This window comes from Ornithodoros turicata, chromosome 1 (genome assembly GCF_037126465.1).
Source record: "Ornithodoros turicata isolate Travis chromosome 1, ASM3712646v1, whole genome shotgun sequence".
NCBI classification, from domain to species: Eukaryota; Metazoa; Arthropoda; class Arachnida; order Ixodida; family Argasidae; genus Ornithodoros; species Ornithodoros turicata.
Window position 1 is genome coordinate 209,069,134 of NC_088201.1, and position 18,133 is coordinate 209,087,266.

The 18,133-nt window shown below is 44.5% G+C and overlaps 1 long non-coding RNA gene across 1 annotated transcript; it reads left to right on the forward strand.

The window, feature by feature from the left end:
* Positions 1–1,879: 1,879 nt before the first annotated feature.
* On the forward strand, positions 1,880–16,359 carry LOC135375875 (uncharacterized). The gene is made up of 3 exons (XR_010417421.1): positions 1,880–2,163; positions 6,794–6,874; positions 16,220–16,359. It is a non-coding gene; the product is annotated as an uncharacterized LOC135375875 (long non-coding RNA).
* The last annotated feature ends 1,774 nt before the right edge of the window (positions 16,360–18,133 follow it).

Consider the following 18,133-nt stretch of genomic DNA (forward strand, 5'->3'; position numbering starts at 1 on the left):
GAGACGATATGGAAGACGATAGAGTGGCCCCGTGCGCTTGCTTTCTTATATACTTGTAGAATTTCGACGACCACAGGACTGAGGAAGCCGCGAAGTCCCATAGTTGCCACACACTGCAGCGCAGACATGGAATCCGTAAAAACGACCCAGGAGCACACGGAGCTGTCAGTAATTTCCCGCAAGGGGAAAAGAATAGCATGAAGCTCAGCGCATGTTGACGATGTTTTATGTGAGAGATGATGGCTATCTAAAATTGACTCGGAGGGCATGACAAAGGGAGACGACGAACTGCCCCTCGCGGTTGAGCAGTCCGTGAAAACTGCGGTAGAAGTCTCATCACACGAGCTCATCATATTGAGAGTGAGCTGCTTCGTCAGGCATGCACCGACGTTGCCTTTCTTCTCTGTTAGCCCAGGCACCGACAGGTAGATGCAGGCCGAAAAGTCCAAGGAGGACTGCTAGAAGCTGCGGGTGCGACCACAAAGTCGGGTATGCTAGTCTTCAGTTGAGAGACACATGGGTGTACCCTGCTGTGCTTGCGTCTCCGGAGCTTCCTAACTAGCGGATGCCGCCGATGGTGAGCTAGAAGGCGGAGATACTGCCGACACGTCTCCCCGTAACGTGCACTTCAAGCGGCGCTTCCTTGGCCTCAGCAATGACCATATGGGTCTCTGCCGCCCGAGGGACTCCCCAGCACACTCGGAGACGGAGACTCGTCTCCTGGGGGCACTGAAGCTTATTGACTGAGGAAGGTGGAAGGCCATTCAACACAGGCAAGCTGTATGCAAGTGACCCGCGAACCAAAGCTCGGTGAACGGCCAAAGGCGACGCCATGGCACATCCCCACTTCATGCCTGCCAGATGCCTGATCCCCGCAATCCACCGGTGAACCTTAGCTTGCAAGCTGGCTATGTGCTTCACCAAAGACAGCCTGGCGTCTGTCGTGACAACTAGGAAACGATGAAAATTCTACGGCCGAACAGGTGATACCTAAAAGATGCAGTCTTCCCGAAACGTCTAACATGAAAATCGCCATCACAATGCAACCAATAAACGCTACTGATCCTTGCTGATTTGTTGTCATGGTCATTATTATTTCTCTATTCTAACCCCAGATGAAATCTACCTCACCGTATTTATGGTAGTGGTTATGGTATTTAAATACCGTATGTATATTTTGTATTTAAATACTCATTTCAAAAAGTATGCATGCAAAGTATTTAAATACCTGTCTTCAACTAACTATTTTGTATTTATATTTAAATACTCAAAAATATACTTATACTCATTCCAGCCCGTAGTTATTAAATCTGAATTTCCTATAAAAAACTATAGGAGGTGGATTTGTTCGAAATTTGTGACGTCTTTATACTGAGTTCCCAGGCCGTCAAGTGAGCCAGCTGTATGAAATTGTAAGCGGCGACGGCTGAACATGCACGAACGATGTCACAGCTATAAAAAAAATTTTCGCCGAACACGTGACGGAGGCTCAATGGGAGGAGGGGGAGGGATGTAATCACGAGAGACTGCTTTGGCGTTCTCCTTCAAAACATGTCAGGCATGCCGCGTGCCATAACTCTTCTCTCTTTGAGACTGCATGCATTCAACGAGGGGACATTCAGCAGACTTGTCATACTCCACGGCAATGCATGTATCTTGTGTGTGTGTGTGCTGCACGTGATACGGTAGTTGTATCGGACCGCTTCCTATCCACATTTCTATTGAATGCCTCTCAAAATTACGACTTCTTTGAAACGCCCTAAACGTGCAACGGGATTTTCTTCGTGCTGACACGAACTAGACAAAAAAGAGAGAAACGTTATTTCGAATTCACAAAAGCATTGTTGCAGCGCGTCAGAAAATATATATACTGCAGGACATAATCTCAAAGAAGGAGAATAACTTAGGGGGAGCACAGCTAACGCGAACCGGGTGAGTACTGCCGTAATGTCGTTCCTGCAGTGGATCGTACTACTCGCTGGTGTTTGCGTTAGCGACGCAAAAGGCTGGAGTCCTAAACTGCCCCCACCCGTGAAAGGCGGCTGGACGGACATAAACCCAAAGAGCAGTGAGGTTGCGCGGGTGAGAGATTTTATCGCAGACAAAATGAACTCCGCAGAAGGTATCCGTGAAGTGAAGAAGGTCCTACGAGCAGAGAAACAAGTAAGCACGTTCGTTCAATCGTAATTCTAGTGGAGTAAATCTTGAGTGGAGCACATCGAAAACGTGGGATAATACTGTGACACAGAAGATCAGAAACAAGAATCAAAGACCACCGAAATGTATCTTGTACGTCGCATTCGCGCATTGATAGGAATTCATCGAGCATTAATCTGTAACAGTTAGTGATTTCACGAGACAACCGCAGTTGCAATTACCAGACTAAATCGAAATCGAAAAATCTGAAGGAGGTTTGATATGGTTGCCGCATACACAGCGCAGAAACAAACCATTTTCCATTTTATTTTATTTTCAAAGAAATTCGAGGGCCATCTCAACTCAGGCAGGGTGGTCCGCACACCATGAGTGATTTTTATTGAAACAATATATGTTTTAGCCTGTCTCACATTGGGAATGGATCAGCAAGTATTTTTTCTCTACTTACTCTAGCTCCCGAGAAAAAAAAAAAAAGAATCCGAAAGAATATGGTAGATCCGACGCGCTTTCAGGCATAGCGATTTTGACGTTCAATGTCTTTCCGACGAACGCCTTCACGGCTTTGAATTTTTTTCCTCGCACTGTTAGCTATGCTGGCTTCAAGTGCTTTTGTTCAGTTTCGGCGGGGATATTGTTATTTTGCAGCTAAAAATGCGCAAAGTTGGTGGCGACGACGGAAACCGCTCATATTCTTGGCGGCTATTGCGGCACTTGTGTACATGTCAGTGAAGCGAGAAAGGCATCGCCGTGTAGCGGAGAATGAGCTCTATAATTCAATATCAAATTTAGGAGTCTAAGCCAGGTTGCTGTCACGCATCGAGGCGTCTACAACGCATGACATTTGAAAAAATGCGGTTTTTGAGCACTCATACCTAAAAAAACGAACATCTTCATTCTTCAAACTTCCTCAAAATTCTTCAAGCTCCGTAGGCACATACTTCTGTTAGAAAATCTAAGGTTTTTTCCTTGTGCAATAAAAGTTAGAGCGTGCCAAAGTTTCAGTGTCCGACTGTGGCGCGTGTAATGACAATGCAAGCGCTGCGAGAAGTTAAGTGGTCGATATTCACGTTTTGCTTGTGACAGCTGCCCGTGCTGTTCGTGCTGCTATTTGAGAATCCAGAGAGTCGAATATTTTCCCCAGGAGGTCGAATGCAGCACAACAGCTTCACAAGGACACTATACGTATAGAGAAATGCAGATTGAATGTATGTGTCATGTGCATCGGAATTCGTAGTTTACATCCATCTCTCTAGACCATGCCAGTAAAGATAAGTCACTTGATTTATAACTTTAGCAGTCGTGGCATAGATAATCCGACTCGCGCACGTTACAATACTGTTCAGGGGTCAGAACGTTTCTCATCAACGCATCATCCAGCGAAGATACACGCGCGACGTTCCTTTGAAAATGTATCATCTGTCCGTGCCTGTTCATGTAGTTCGCACAGTAGACACGGTCATTATTAAACTTCATGTTCATGGCGAAGTTACGGCCGGCTAAGCAACGGCGAGTCGAAATAGTGCCAAAACGCAACTGTTACGAACGAAATCAGTACTGCAACCAGGAACCATTCACTCTCGCAGTGACTCTATCGGCAATTCAGAAGATGTGGGTTCGAGTCCTACAGCTGGCTAACCTTTTCAGTGACTTTCATCTTTCACCGTTGACTCCAAACTAACATCGTTTTGTACCTGAAGCCGGATACAGCTCCAGTGCCGGTGGCGCTAATCTTGTTACTCTCCTCGCTGTTCGTTAGCAGCGGCGGCGGCTCATGACATGGCAAAGTCCTCGACGAAGGACACAGGAATCGTTGTCTATGCTTCCATGCTAACTGAGGGACGTCTTCCTGGTTAGACTACAAGTACCATGGTCCGTTGTCTCACGAAAAACGCGAGTATCGACCCGTGAACTTCTCGCAGTGCTTCCATGCGCCACAGTCGGACACTGAAGCTTTGGCATGCTCTAACTTTTATTGTGCAAGGAAAAAAACCTTCAATTTCCTGTGCGCTCAAATACCTTGTACAGTAGCATGTGTCTACGAAGTTTGATCAAAAATTCGAGGTGTTTTTTTTTCGATATGAGCGCTCAAAAACCGCATTTTTTTCGAATATCACGTGTTGGAAACACCTCCATGCATGACAGCAACCTGGCCTAGGCTCCTAAACTTGATATAGAGTTATAGAGTTCAGTCTCCGCTACATGGCGATAACTTCTCATTTCACTGGCATGTACACAAGTGCCGTAATAGCCGCAAGAATATGAGCGATTTACGTCGCCGCCACCAACTTTGCGTATTTTTACTGCAAAGTAACAAAATTCCCGCTGGAAATGAACACAAGCACTAGAAGCCAACATAGTTGAGAGTGCGAGAAAAAAATTCAAAACCCTGAATGCGTTCGTTGGAAACACATTGAACGCCAAAATCGCTATGCCTGAAAGCCCGTCGGATCTGCCATATTCTTTCGGATTTTTTTTTTCTCGGGAATTACGGTATCTAGACAAAAAATACTTGCTGTTCCATTCTCAATGTGAGACAGGCAACAACATATAGTTTTTCAATAAAAATCACTGATGGTGTCGGGACCACCTTGCCTGAGTTGAGATGGAATCACCCAGGTACCAAATGGATTAGGATCCCTGACGAGCAACCGTGTCCTCTACAAGAACTCACAGCAAGTTTAATACACAATGTTCACAGAACAACATAAATTTTTCGACAGCTTTAACAGCAATAGTGATTAATGCCAAAAAAATTAACATCAACAGAAGTGGAATTGGAAAACAGAACAATAGTAATAGTTCCAGCCATTTTTCTAATGAGTTAGGTAATCTGCAGAGGTCAAGATATCTGCACTCAGTAACGTTTACATCAGTGTCCTTTTGTATACAGGAAATTTTAGAAAAGCTGCGAATAAGTGGCACCCGCACGCCATAGTTCGTACGACTATAAGAGTAGACAGAGTGTGCAGGAATGCGCAGGAGTGTGTAGGATTGTGCAACGTTCAGTTGTGGTGTTTAACTGAACTGTACCTGAATAAAAGCTGTTGTACGCGGATAAGCCAAACTTTAAAGTGTATATAGGTGATGTATTGACAACATTTTTAATTCTCGAAAACTTTGTGAAGATACTGTCGTAGTATCCCAATGAATCGTACTTCACTCTTTTGCAGTGCATAAATTTTAGTGTAATTTGTCGAGCTAGTGAGTCCCCACATAATGAACAGTAATAAAGTGTGGGATAAATGTGCGCATAATAAAGTGTCCTTCTTTGCCACATGGGCAATAGGTGTTTAATTCGATAGAGGGAAACAATTTTCCTTGCCATTTCTGCTCATACGTTGTTAGTATGTGTGTTTTATAGCAAATTTTAATGAAACCGTACCCCCAAAAACTTGATTTGTCTTACCCGTCATCTTTGCCAATGCGCAAATCTATAGTACTGTTCTCTGTGGGCTTATTTTTGGCCGCAAATATTGTATATTTAGTTTTCTTAGCACTGAACTTTAACTTATTTATATTCAAGCATATAGCTAATTAAGTGAGCTAGTTGTTTACCTAATACTGAAGTGATCTAAGGATTTATGACTAAAAATACGTTGGTTTCCGCGCCCATAACAATGTCATTTGTGTGCGCATATTGATAATATCGTTAATGTAAAGAAGGAACAAGACGAGTCCGATACTCGATCCTTGAGGAACGGCGTATCTCATCACCTGTATTTTTTTTAGAATTACAACGATGTACAGATACATACTGTTATCTCGAAGACAAGAAGTTATCGCAAGATAACTATGAAAAAGATTATCTGCCACCCCACGAATACAGATGTATCCAAGGGGTTCATTCATCCATGCATCCTGGTTTCACAACAGAATATCATGCTGAATGGAGTCGAAGGCCTTTTTGAAGTTTAAAAATGAACTAATGGTATACAATCGTTTCTCTATAGTATGAATAATTTTTATGCTTTATTCCAAGTAAAGCAGCTTCCGTTGATTTCTATTTCTGAAATCCGAAATGAGACTCCGTGATTACGTTATGATGCTGCAAGAAAGATAGCAGTCTCTTATTGATGATCTTCCCGACTACTTCAAATAATCTGGGGACAATATAATTTCGTCGACAAATATTTGTCATTTTCGTCTCCTTTACTTAGTATAACGACGTTTTTAGTTCATCAGGGGAGACACCGGTCGATAATCCAGAATTGGTCGGATAACACAGAGGTTTGCTGAACACAGGCGGCACATATTTAATTGGTTTAACTTTAAAACCATCGGCGCCTAAGGATTTCGAATTATTCAGTGCTAAGATAGACTGAAATATAGAACATGGGACACCGAAATGTTGAACACCCGAAACCACCGAGTCTGCACAGACCTGTTTTAAAACTCCGAGGTTTGTCCAACTGTCCAAACGCCGAATTTTGAGGTCGAGCTTCGCGGTACGACAAGAGCTCGCGATATCACCAGAACGGACAGCGTTGCTTCTGCATGACGTCCTAGTCATTATATGGTTTATAGCCCTTGTTTGACTGCGCTGTACCACCCTGTATTTTTTTCATTATGAGAACTGAAGTAAAAGTGCAATATCTTATGTATTTTATTTAATATCCTGCACTTGTGTGTATCTTAGGTTGTTGGGGGATGGAACTACAGGCTGACACTTCTTGTCGTGGATCGCCGGATTATGCTGTGCGCGTCCACGACACCCATGGTAACGTGATGGCACCATTAATGTGACGTCACCAGGTGGGTAAAACTGTAGCAAAACTCATTGACATCCCAACAGGAATTGTGCACGGATTGTGCATGACGGAGGTGCAGGAATTGTGCCCGGCTACTGACAGCAGTGTCGGTTCCGATTGCGGTAAACCCTCGATTTCTGAACGCTTAAATTTTCCCCAAAAAATCTCTCAAAAATTGGAGAATCTATCCACCATGTGTGAATATGCAAAATATTTTAGCACTGCGGTGCGTTATAGGTGTGCAATCGAATTCACAAAAAGACGGTCGGCACCGTGCCTTGTTTCTTTGTTGTTCATCGCAACTCACGCGCCGCTTATACATGCTTGAGCTGCGCCGCTGTACGTCACCGGTCACGTGAGGGGAGTAGCATACGTCACGGCGTCCTCTCGTTCTGCACTGCGGTCTTTTCACGAGGAAAATCATTTTTCAAATGAGTCGGCAACACAGTAGTCGCGCTCTCTCTGTAGGTCACCTGAGCTCATCGTTCTTTCACAGGAACTTATTCGTTGGGCAACACCCTGCACCGAAAAACAAAAAAAAAAACATCTTGGGGGTCACTTCAGTGCTCCTTTAGTATTTCCTTACTGGTTGCTGAATTATCTACCCTTCTATACGATATCTTGTTAAGACAACTGGCTCTCCGTCCTGAGGTACTTCACTTTAACGATAACGATAAACGATGGTGTATTGCAACTTCCACAGGAAAAAAAACACAATCAGGGGGAAGCCAAAAAGCAGCACGAGGCTGCTTGACGAGGGCACTACCCCTTTAATATAATCGTCGCGACGGCATGCAGCAAATCTACAAAATCAGCTATGTGGTGCGAAATATGGAACGCTATTTGACATAAGAATAGGCCTTTAAAACTAACACTACCATAACAGAATACTACAATGGTATTGTGTATAAAATAACAAGAAATTGAGCTGCTATCCCGAAATATCAAATTAAATAAACAACGATTTTAAGGAAGAAAACGAGAGGTCATTGATATGTATATATTCTGTGTTTGGAAACTGTTTAAACCGTACGGAAGGGTGTAAGACAGGGACTGATGGCCGTAGTTAGTCCTAAACCTGGGTATTGTTCATTTGTCACAGTGATGAGTACGTTGTGACAAGTGTCGTAACGCGAACAATGATAACATATCATTATTATTTTGTCGTGTGGCGACTAGAAAAGACTTGAACATATGATAGTTGTACATACTGGTTATCTTCATTATCTTGAAAGTGGTAAACAAAGGCTGTGTGTGCGCATCGTAAGGTACATCGGCTATTATACGAACCGCCCGTTTTTGTAGGATCAGTAAACTAGTTATGTCTCTCAGCGTTCCAGTGCCTCAGACTAAAATGCAATCGCAAGACAGAAGAAATTAGTGAATTATATCCAAGTAATTTCATCCTCACAGTCTGTCGTGTCAAGGCTCTGTCGTTAGGTACTTTGTTGACATTTCCTTGCCGGTTCGCTGAATTCGCTACCCTTCTAGCTGATATGTTGTTCAGGAGCTGGCTCTCTGTCTTGAGGTACATCTGTTGACATTTCCTTGCCGGTTCGCTGAAATCCCTACCCTTACACGTGATATGTTGTTAAGGCAACTGGCTGTCCGTCCTGAGGCACTTCATTTTACATTTCCTTGCCGGTTCACTGCATTCCCTACCCTTCTCGATAATATGTTGTTATGGGAACTGACTCTCTGTCTTGAGGTACATCTGTTGACATTTCCTTGCCGGTTCACTGAATTCCCTACCCTTCTAGATGATATGTTGTTAAGACAACTGACTCTATGTCGTGAGGTACATCTGTTGACATTTCCTTGCCGGTTCGCTGAATTCCCAACCCTTCGAGATGATACGCTGTTAAGGCAACTGGCTCTCCATCCTGAGGCACTTCACTTTACATTTCCTTGCCGGTTCGCTGAAATCCCTACCCTTACACGTGATATGTTGTTAAGGCAACTGGCTGTCCGTCCTGAGGCACTTCATTTTACATTTCCTTGCCGGTTCACTGCATTCCCTACCCTTCTCGATAATAGGTTGTTATGGGAACTGACTCTCTGTCTTGAGGTACATCTGTTGACATTTCCTTGCCGGTTCACTGAATTCCCTACCCTTCTAGATGATATGTTGTTAAGACAACTGACTCTATGTCGTGAGGTACATCTGTTGACATTTCCTTGCCGGTTCGCTGAATTCCCAACCCTTCGAGATGATACGCTGTTAAGGCAACTGGCTCTCCATCCTGAGGCACTTCACTTTACATTTCCTTGCCGGTTCGCTGAAATCCCTACCCTTACACGTGATATGTTGTTAAGGCAACTGGCTGTCCGTCCTGAGGCACTTCATTTTACATTTCCTTGCCGGTTCACTGCATTCCCTACCCTTCTCGATAATATGTTGTTATGGGAACTGACTCTCTGTCTTGAGGTACATCTGTTGACATTTCCTTGCCGGTTCACTGAATTCCCTACCCTTCTAGATGATATGTTGTTAAGACAACTGACTCTATGTCGTGAGGTACATCTGTTGACATTTCCTTGCCGGTTCGCTGAATTCCCAACCCTTCGAGATGATACGCTGTTAAGGCAACTGGCTCTCCATCCTGAGGCACTTCACTTTACATTTCCTTGCCGGTTCGCTGAAATCCCTACCCTTACACGTGATATGTTGTTAAGGCAACTGGCTGTCCGTCCTGAGGCACTTCATTTTACATTTCCTTGCCGGTTCACTGCATTCCCTACCCTTCTCGATAATATGTTGTTATGGGAACTGACTCTCTGTCTTGAGGTACATCTGTTGACATTTCCTTGCCGGTTCACTGAATTCCCTACCCTTCTAGATGATATGTTGTTAAGACAACTGACTCTATGTCGTGAGGTACATCTGTTGACATTTCCTTGCCGGTTCGCTGAATTCCCAACCCTTCGAGATGATACGCTGTTAAGGCAACTGGCTCTCCATCCTGAGGCGCTTCACTTTACATTTCCTTGCCGGTTCGCTGAAATCCCTACCCTTACACGTGATATGTTGTTAAGGCAACTGGCTGTCCGTCCTGAGGCACTTCACTTTACATTTCCTTGCCGGTTCGCTGAATTCCCTACAGTTCCAGATTATATGTTGTTAAGGAAACTGGCTCTCCGTCCTGAGGCACTTCACTTTACATTTCCTTGCCGGTTCGCTGCATTCCCTACCCCTCTGGATGATATGTTGTTAAGGGAACTGACTCGCGGTCGTGAGGTGCTTCTGTTGACATTTCCTTGCCGGTTCGCTGAATTCCCTACCCTTCTAGATGATATGTTGTTAAGGAAACTGGCTCTCCGTCCTGAGGTTATAATTTTAACATTTCCTTATCGGTCCGTTGAGTTCTCGACCCTTCTAAATGGTATGTTGTTAGGCGATCTGGCTCTCGTCCTGAGGCACTTCTATTGACATTTCCTTAACGAGTCTCATAATTCCCTACCCTTCTAAATGACATATTGTTAGGGAAACTGGCTCTCATCCTGAGGTACTTCTCTTAACATTCTTTTACCGGTTCCCTGAATTCTGTACCGTTTCAAATGGTGTTTTGCTAAGGGGACTGGTTCTCGTCCTGAGGCACTTCATTTAATATTTCCCTACCGGTTCGCTAAATTCTGTACCGTTTCAAATGGTGTTTTGCTAAGGGGACTGGTTCTCGTCCTGAGGCACTTCATTTAATATTTCCCTACCGGTTCGCTAAATTCTCTACCCTTCTAAATGATACGTTGTTAGGGAAACTGGCTCTCGCCCTGAGGCACTTCTGTAAACATTTCCTGACCGGTTCTCATAATTCTCTACCCTTCTAAATGACATATTGTTAGGGGAACTGGCTCTCATCCTGAAGCACTTCTCTGAACATTTCCGTTCCGGTTCCTTGAATTATCTACCGTTCTACACTCTAAGAAAAAAATGAGTTAAACGGGGAGTAATTGCAGCTTCTACTCCCCTAGATTGCAATTACTCCCCATTTTAGTCCCCTAACCCGACATTTTAACCCGACTCCCCATTTTAGTCCCCTAACCCTAACGCGACCCCGTCCGGACATTTACTCCCCAGGACTGCAAATTGTCACTGAACTTCGCGAATGGTCTCCTGAACGCAGCAGTCTACGTAAATGTGTGCCCTTGGTCAATGTGATGGCATAAGGCTGTATAACTCAGCCAACGTAGCAATTATCCAGCCACACAGAGAAAGAAACAGTTAGCGCATCTTTCTTCGCAAATTGTGCCCTATGTATGGAACTCGATATATCACGGTTGACGGTTTGGTTCAAAGTTTTTTTCATGCATGCACACGAATCATGTACCTGGGACTCTTACAACAGCGCGTGAAATGCAGTCTCCACTCTGTGACATTCATTTACTCCCGTGCATTTGCTCCCAAAGGGGGCTATTTTTTGTGGCAATGCATTTAGACCCCAAAGGAGTAAAAGTACTCCTTTTTTTTCTTAGAGTGTAAATGATATGTTGTTAAGGCGACTGGTTCTCTTCCTAAGGCGCGTCTTTTAACTATTCCCTACCGGTTCGCTAAATTCTCTACCCTTCTGAATGATACGTCGATTGAAGAACCAGATGTCGTCCTGAGGCAGTTCTCTTAGCATTTCCTTACCGGTTCCCTAAATTTTCTACCGTTCTAAATGACATGTCGTTAAGGGACTGGTACTCGTCCTGAGGCGCTTCTCTCAACATTTCCATATCGGCCCGGTGAGTTCTCTACCCTTCTAAATGATATGTTGTAGGGCGGCAACGAGGTTGGCTGTGTGAATCGGAATGTAAGGAGATTTTCCTTCGTTCCAAGATGCACCGGAGCATCCCAGTCTTGTACACCGGTCTGTGATAGAAGATCTACTTGTCTTGTCGCGTGCGAGATGCTGACGTTTGGAATTTTGTTTCTTATGGTTCTGATGGCGGATTCCATTTAGAGAACAAGCTTTTGCACCACAACGGGAGTGAACCAATTGTTTATCTGGTAGGTGATTGTAGGCCAATGTCAGCGTCACAGCCATGTATTTAAAAGGAGTCCGGTCATTAATCGGGCCTGCCTATAGCTGGAGCCCCACGTAAGAGAGGTTGGGTCAACATAGAAAAAATCCCGACTCAAATCTTTCTAGCCACTTGACGTATGCAATAATTGCCATCCTCTCTGGGCGGAAACCTCAGTCACAGCACGGGAACCAGATCAGCGAAGATGACTACTGGGAGAGACTTTGGTAATCCGCAATGCGGGAAACTGTGTTAGTGTTGCCTCTGTGGCTGTTTACCCCGCTTACCGGCGCCTTCCCTTGCTCTCGGTTGATCTCGTTCCGAGCTTGTGCCCCTCTTGCTATTTTTCCTTTCCCTCTTTTTCCCATGCTGTGTGACGATATGTACATGGTTGTTTCGTGATTAGTAAACTTTGCTGGTTTGTGTTGTGTGTTGTGGGTCGTCCCTCTCTGTGGCCAGGACTCAGGCTTTTACATTATGGAGTTCATCCAGCAGCCAACCTGCATCTACGCCATTTTGTCAGGTGCGAGTGTCCGTTGTTAGAAGGCGTCTATGATGAGTCGAATCGTGCAACCCAACTAAAGAATTCTCCAACGTCTCCGCTAGGGGATTGGCGGTGTCGCGGTCGCTCGTCTCTCAACTAGGACTTGTTTCTTTTTTTTTTCGTTCCTGGCTTATTTTGCAGGTTTCTTACCTTTTGAGCTCCGAGTGTCACACGCACACACACTGGCGTTGTCGTGTGACATCTGCGACCAGACGGCCACTGGTTCACTGTCTTCCCCATTTTCGGTCCCCAGGCGTAACAAGATAGAGATTCGACCTTCTTGGTACATACTACTAGTAAAGCGCCTAGGAACAGACACCGAAAAGAGAGAAGCAACACAGGCGGTGTCCCAGTCGTAGGCACTAGCTACATTATCAGAAAAACATGGCCACTGAAATTGTTTGCTGCTGGTAGGACGTGCACAGGTTTGCATTCATCGTTTGCAAAGGCTATAGTCTATGCACAATTCATGTCACGTTGTTATATTGGTTGTGTCGTTCCGGAATAGACGACCTGCGCCCCTGCGTCATTGATTACGCACCGCCACCGCGCGAAGCATGCTGGCGCACGCTGTTAGCTGTATGAACGTATCAGTCGACGCATTTTTCCAGCTTCTTGCCCACCACAGCAAGATATAGCCTCGAAGCAGTCTTCTCGTGACGTCACATGTTTGTAAGCAGAAAGTCGTCTATAGCAGGCTAAATTCTTATTTACCTTACGTACTTCTTGGTCGTTTTTAAGCCGGGTACGAGATGGAGCAGTACGAAATTATTTGCGAATCCACTTGCTCAAAATGGGGCAAAACGGCCGAGCGCTCGGAACTTGCTAGCCTTTTGACAGCGCTGGTCTACGTGACAGTTGCCACCCGAACATGAGTGCCAGGAATATAGCGGTTTTAGTCGCTTGGATCACGCTCGGGGCATCGCGGTCGCTCACCTTCGCGTTTCGTCGTCTGCTAACCCACCTGAATTTTGACGTGCGGGCCCATGCGGGCCCCCGTCACCCTCACAGTGCAGGACGTGACGACACCCGATATATACACAGTAAATCATCATAAAACTGTAAATCATTTTTCACCTTATTTAAGCACATGCTTGTCCCGTGGCGCAATACTTTTTTTATACCATGAAATGTGGGTGGTTTTCGAAACACCCTCTAATTAGTTGTATTCCTCATAAAACACTCTTAAAGTTGGTGTTTAAAAACAAGAACAGCCTTAAAAGGGGAGCATTCTATTGAAAATGCCCCTTGAAGTGTTTTCTGGCAAATACACCCTCTCAAATAACCAATGTAATGCTAGCTTGGATCACGCTATAGGGGCATCGCGATCGCTCACCAAATTGGATTCGTCGTCTGCTGACCCACGTGAACTTCGACGTGCGGGCCCCTGCCACCCTCACAGTGCGGATGTGACGACACCGGATATACTTGGGCAATTCGCTATCCGTTCGTATCGAGCCCAGGCGAAAAAAATTGCTAGCTGGCAAATTCTAAGCGCTCGGAAAGCGTCACGCACCCATGCGAGTTTGCTGCGCTTTGACCGAGGAACATAACTGCTCGGCATCTGCCAAAAAAAAAAATAAAGCTCGCCACGAAATGATCACCCCTGCGCCCATATCCGTGGATTATGCATCCGGGGTGTTCATATCGTCGTTTTTCTTTATGCGCCTCCTGGCGAGATACTCCGCTTATCTTAGGAGTGAGCACTTGACAACTGTAGATGTAAAATGCCATTTTGCCGTCTGGACAAAGTACTTTACGTAAAAAAAGAACGTCTGTAGCCTTCGCTGGCTGCACGTTTCGTTTGGCTTACGACTCATGTTCGAAAAATCCACACCATGTGGCAGCACCACGTGTTTGTGACACATGGTCGGTCACGTGACCCATGACGTAAACCGGCGCTGCTCAATCAGGTATAAGCTGCGCTATGAGCTGAGAACAAAGAAGCAAAGAATAAAACTCACGGGGTTTTGTGGACGTCGTAGAATCGTGCCGTTCATCCGTCTGTCCGAGGCTGCTTTTCTCAGGTGTTTTTCTTTTTGTGTTTTTTTTTGTTTTTTTTTTATTTAGAGTATGTTCTGTAAATCTGATTGCACAGTGAAAACACACCGCACAGCGAAAATTCATAAATCATAAGATTTGTCTATTCGATACCCTGACACTTCAATACTGTTACGTCACAAAGTTGGCCTCAATCGCGTGCTGGTAGTCTATTTTTACAAAATTGAAACTGAAAATTACCGGCAGTAGCGCGTCAAAGTTGCCACCAACTGCTCATTGCTCGTCAAGTACGGCGCGAAACAGCATCACATGCGTACAACACTGATTTATAAAACGGAATAATTTGGCTGCGAATCGGCTTCGTAGCCATTAGGAGCAGCCAGTTGGGGAACATATAGCACTGTTGCTTGACAAGTTGAGGATTGTTTCCCACCACACGTCGCCTCGTGCCGTTTTACGACACTTTGTGCTTGTAAATTAAAGACACTAAGCGTTCTCTGTAACGTTTCTGATTTGTTGCACCGGGTTTACAAGCAACAAGCTGCTACACTATTCTCTCAACATACAAGGTCTGTGTGGGTGTATTCGTGATCGTCTTTGTATTCCTTGTCTCGGGACCATTGTCTAGGCGCACAATGGCCTTCGTGTACTCGTCCGCCAGGAAAACCCGAATCATCATCATCACCTTGTCTCGGGCTTAATCAGGGTTGGCTAACGGAAACGGAAACGAGAAATGGTAATTACCGAAATTGAACAGGAAGCGAAAATGAAAACGGAAACAAAATGGTTTTACTCTCCACTGGCAGAAACCGAAACGGAAATGAAATTCGAAAGTGGTAACGTTAACAGAAACCAAATTCGCAGGACGTTTGCCTCAGCTAATATTAGAGAGAGAGAGAGAGAGATGATGAGGATGATATGGAGAGTTAATATGAAGATTATATGTATCCGCACTATTCATTCATTCATTCATTCATTCATCCATTCATTCATTCATTCATTCATTCATTCATTCATTCATTCATTCATTCCATTCATTCATTCATTCATTCATTCATTCATTCATTCATTCATTCATTCATTCATTCATTCATTCATTCCATTCCATTCATTCATTCATTCATTCATTCCATTCATTCATTCATTCCATTCATTCATTCCATTCATTCGTATATTTTCGGGACTTTCGTTCGTGTTGAGCCCAGTGCGCAGCAAGATGGACGCGAAAGTTTCTGATGGCGTGCTATTTTTGCGCACAAGTGGAGACTGGATCCTAAAGGCATGTATTTCCGCAACGTAGAGAGGCATCTACATGCGGTGTATAAGATTCGTGACGAACTTTGCATTAAAGTCTTTAGTGTTTGTGTTTGGTGTGGCTGCCCTTTAGCACCCATTATGTAACTAACGTGACAGTACGAGTTCCGTATTAGAAACAGAAACCAGTACCGAAATTACCCCGGAAACGGGAACGGAAACGAAATTCTTAAAAGGAAACGGAAACAGAAACCGCTACCGAAAATCGTCCAGAAACGGAAACAGAAATGAACAGGCGACTTTTTCAGTTACCGGAAGCGGAACCGGAGACAATAATATTTGTGGTAACCAACCCTGGGTTTAATCATTTTCATCATAAACTGTCTGCCTCCCGCTTTACAGTACCCCCTGAGAGAAAGAGATCTGTTCCTTAACATGAACGCACTACTGGATGTCTACCGGTGTTGTGTTTCTTTACATGAACTTCTCTCCCTTTCTGTTTTTCTCCAACCAGCCCCTTCAGTTCACTTGCGTGGCACACGTCCATGAAGCGCTCTCGGCGCCTTCGCTAACACTGTCGTCAATGAACTGTGTAGAACCAAGGAGACTGACTTCTGGGAGATGTTAAAGGAATAAAGAGACCTTGGATGTGTACCATAGGTGTACTTATTGATTAGCGCTGGACATTCAACATAGCATTGCACACCCACTACAGGCACACTAATCGTTTCGCAGGAATCTTGCACTCTAAAGACGAAACATGCATCATGCACTTATGTCACGTAGTGACATGTAGCATTTTGGGTGACCGAGTGCGCAAACACTAATTTGAAAGCGTTTCTCAGTTCCTTTTAAGCTCACTTTGTATGAGGTACTTTGTACAGCACTTTAAGTGATTTTAGCTAAATGGTAATGTGACGACATGAACTGGAAAATATTCCTGGTGTATTTTGACTCGTTCTCTAGAACAAGCACACAAATAATTTTTGAGCGTCAACAGAGAATTATACCAGAAGCAATACACTGTTGACGTCCTTTGGCGTGGGCTGGGACTGTGGATATCATCATGACTATAAGAAGTTCCTAATAGGAGGTTTGGGTACGCAGTAAGCAGGGCCGATGGTGTCTCAACTGCTGACACCTTGTTGTCTTCTTGTAGTACCAATGTGGCCTAGTGCAAAGTAAGTACTTCTATGTCTTGAGCTTTTGATATACTTTGCCCATCGCCTGTCATAAGGACGACGCGGAGGAATGGGCAGGCTTTCTGCGGGTCATTCGCAACCAGTTAGCAAAGTGTTAGAAGAAGTTGTGGCGTAATGAGCAAGTACAGCTTGTATGCCTTGCAGACTGGGAGTAAGTGTGCATCTTCGCCCGGCCACGCTCGGTGCGTGCCTCTAGGAAGCCCCCTAGAAGCTGGCACTCTCTCGTCCTTAGCGTCACCGTTGGTGCTATACTAGAGACGAACGAACGCTCTGTCGACTAGGCCACGGCGACCATTCGTTACACCGTGATAAAGTGTAGTCAGGCTGTACATTGTTAGGATTTACCCATTGATTGGCGTGTTGTACATAAATACCGCGTACTGTTGCACAATAAGTGAAACTATAGGGTACCCAGTACACGTACCTAGTACCTAATACGTGTACACTCCGAGAAGAAAGGAGTGAGTTTAGTCCTTTTGGGAACTGAATGCGTGGGACTAAATGAAGCAAACAACTTTATTGTGAGATGATGAATGGGGAGTTTCACCGCCAGGGGCGACACACTAGGACTAATGAATGTCACAGTGCGGGGACTACATTTCACGCTCTCTTCTAAGAGTCCCATGTACATAATTCGTGTGCACAAACGAAAATACTTTGAATTAAACCGCCAACCGTGATATGTCGAAGGACATGAAATCTTTCGACATGCAAGGGCGCAACTTCGCAAGAAAGAAACTCTTTTTTTTTTTTTTTTTTCATTTGCGTGGGTGGAAAGTTTTCTAAGTTTCAAGTTTTCTAAATTATACATGCCAAGAAAAAAAGGTTGAGAAAGGGTTGGAGTGCAACAGTTCTCCCCGACCTATTTTCCCTCAACCAACTGCAGGTTGGGGTGGTGCTGTTTTACAGTAGGATAACTGTGAGAATTTTATCACCACTAGGGTTCAAGTGATTTTTTTCTCTTTTTGCTGGCTTCATAGCAGGGTGACTAACGAAAGTGCAAATGTAGTCACCCAAACGACGACAATAGTCGAGGCTTACTAATCGTGTGTACAAAGAAGTTTGGTTCAGCTTCAAGGTCACGGTTCAAGAGATTACCCAGAGCGACCAAATACGGTGTCTCTGCGCTTGCGCAGAATCGCTGATTGTGTAAAAGGGATCTAACAGAGACGTGGAGGACAAATAACAGGAAAGTTAACAAAAACTAGTTTATTTAGTGGGTAATC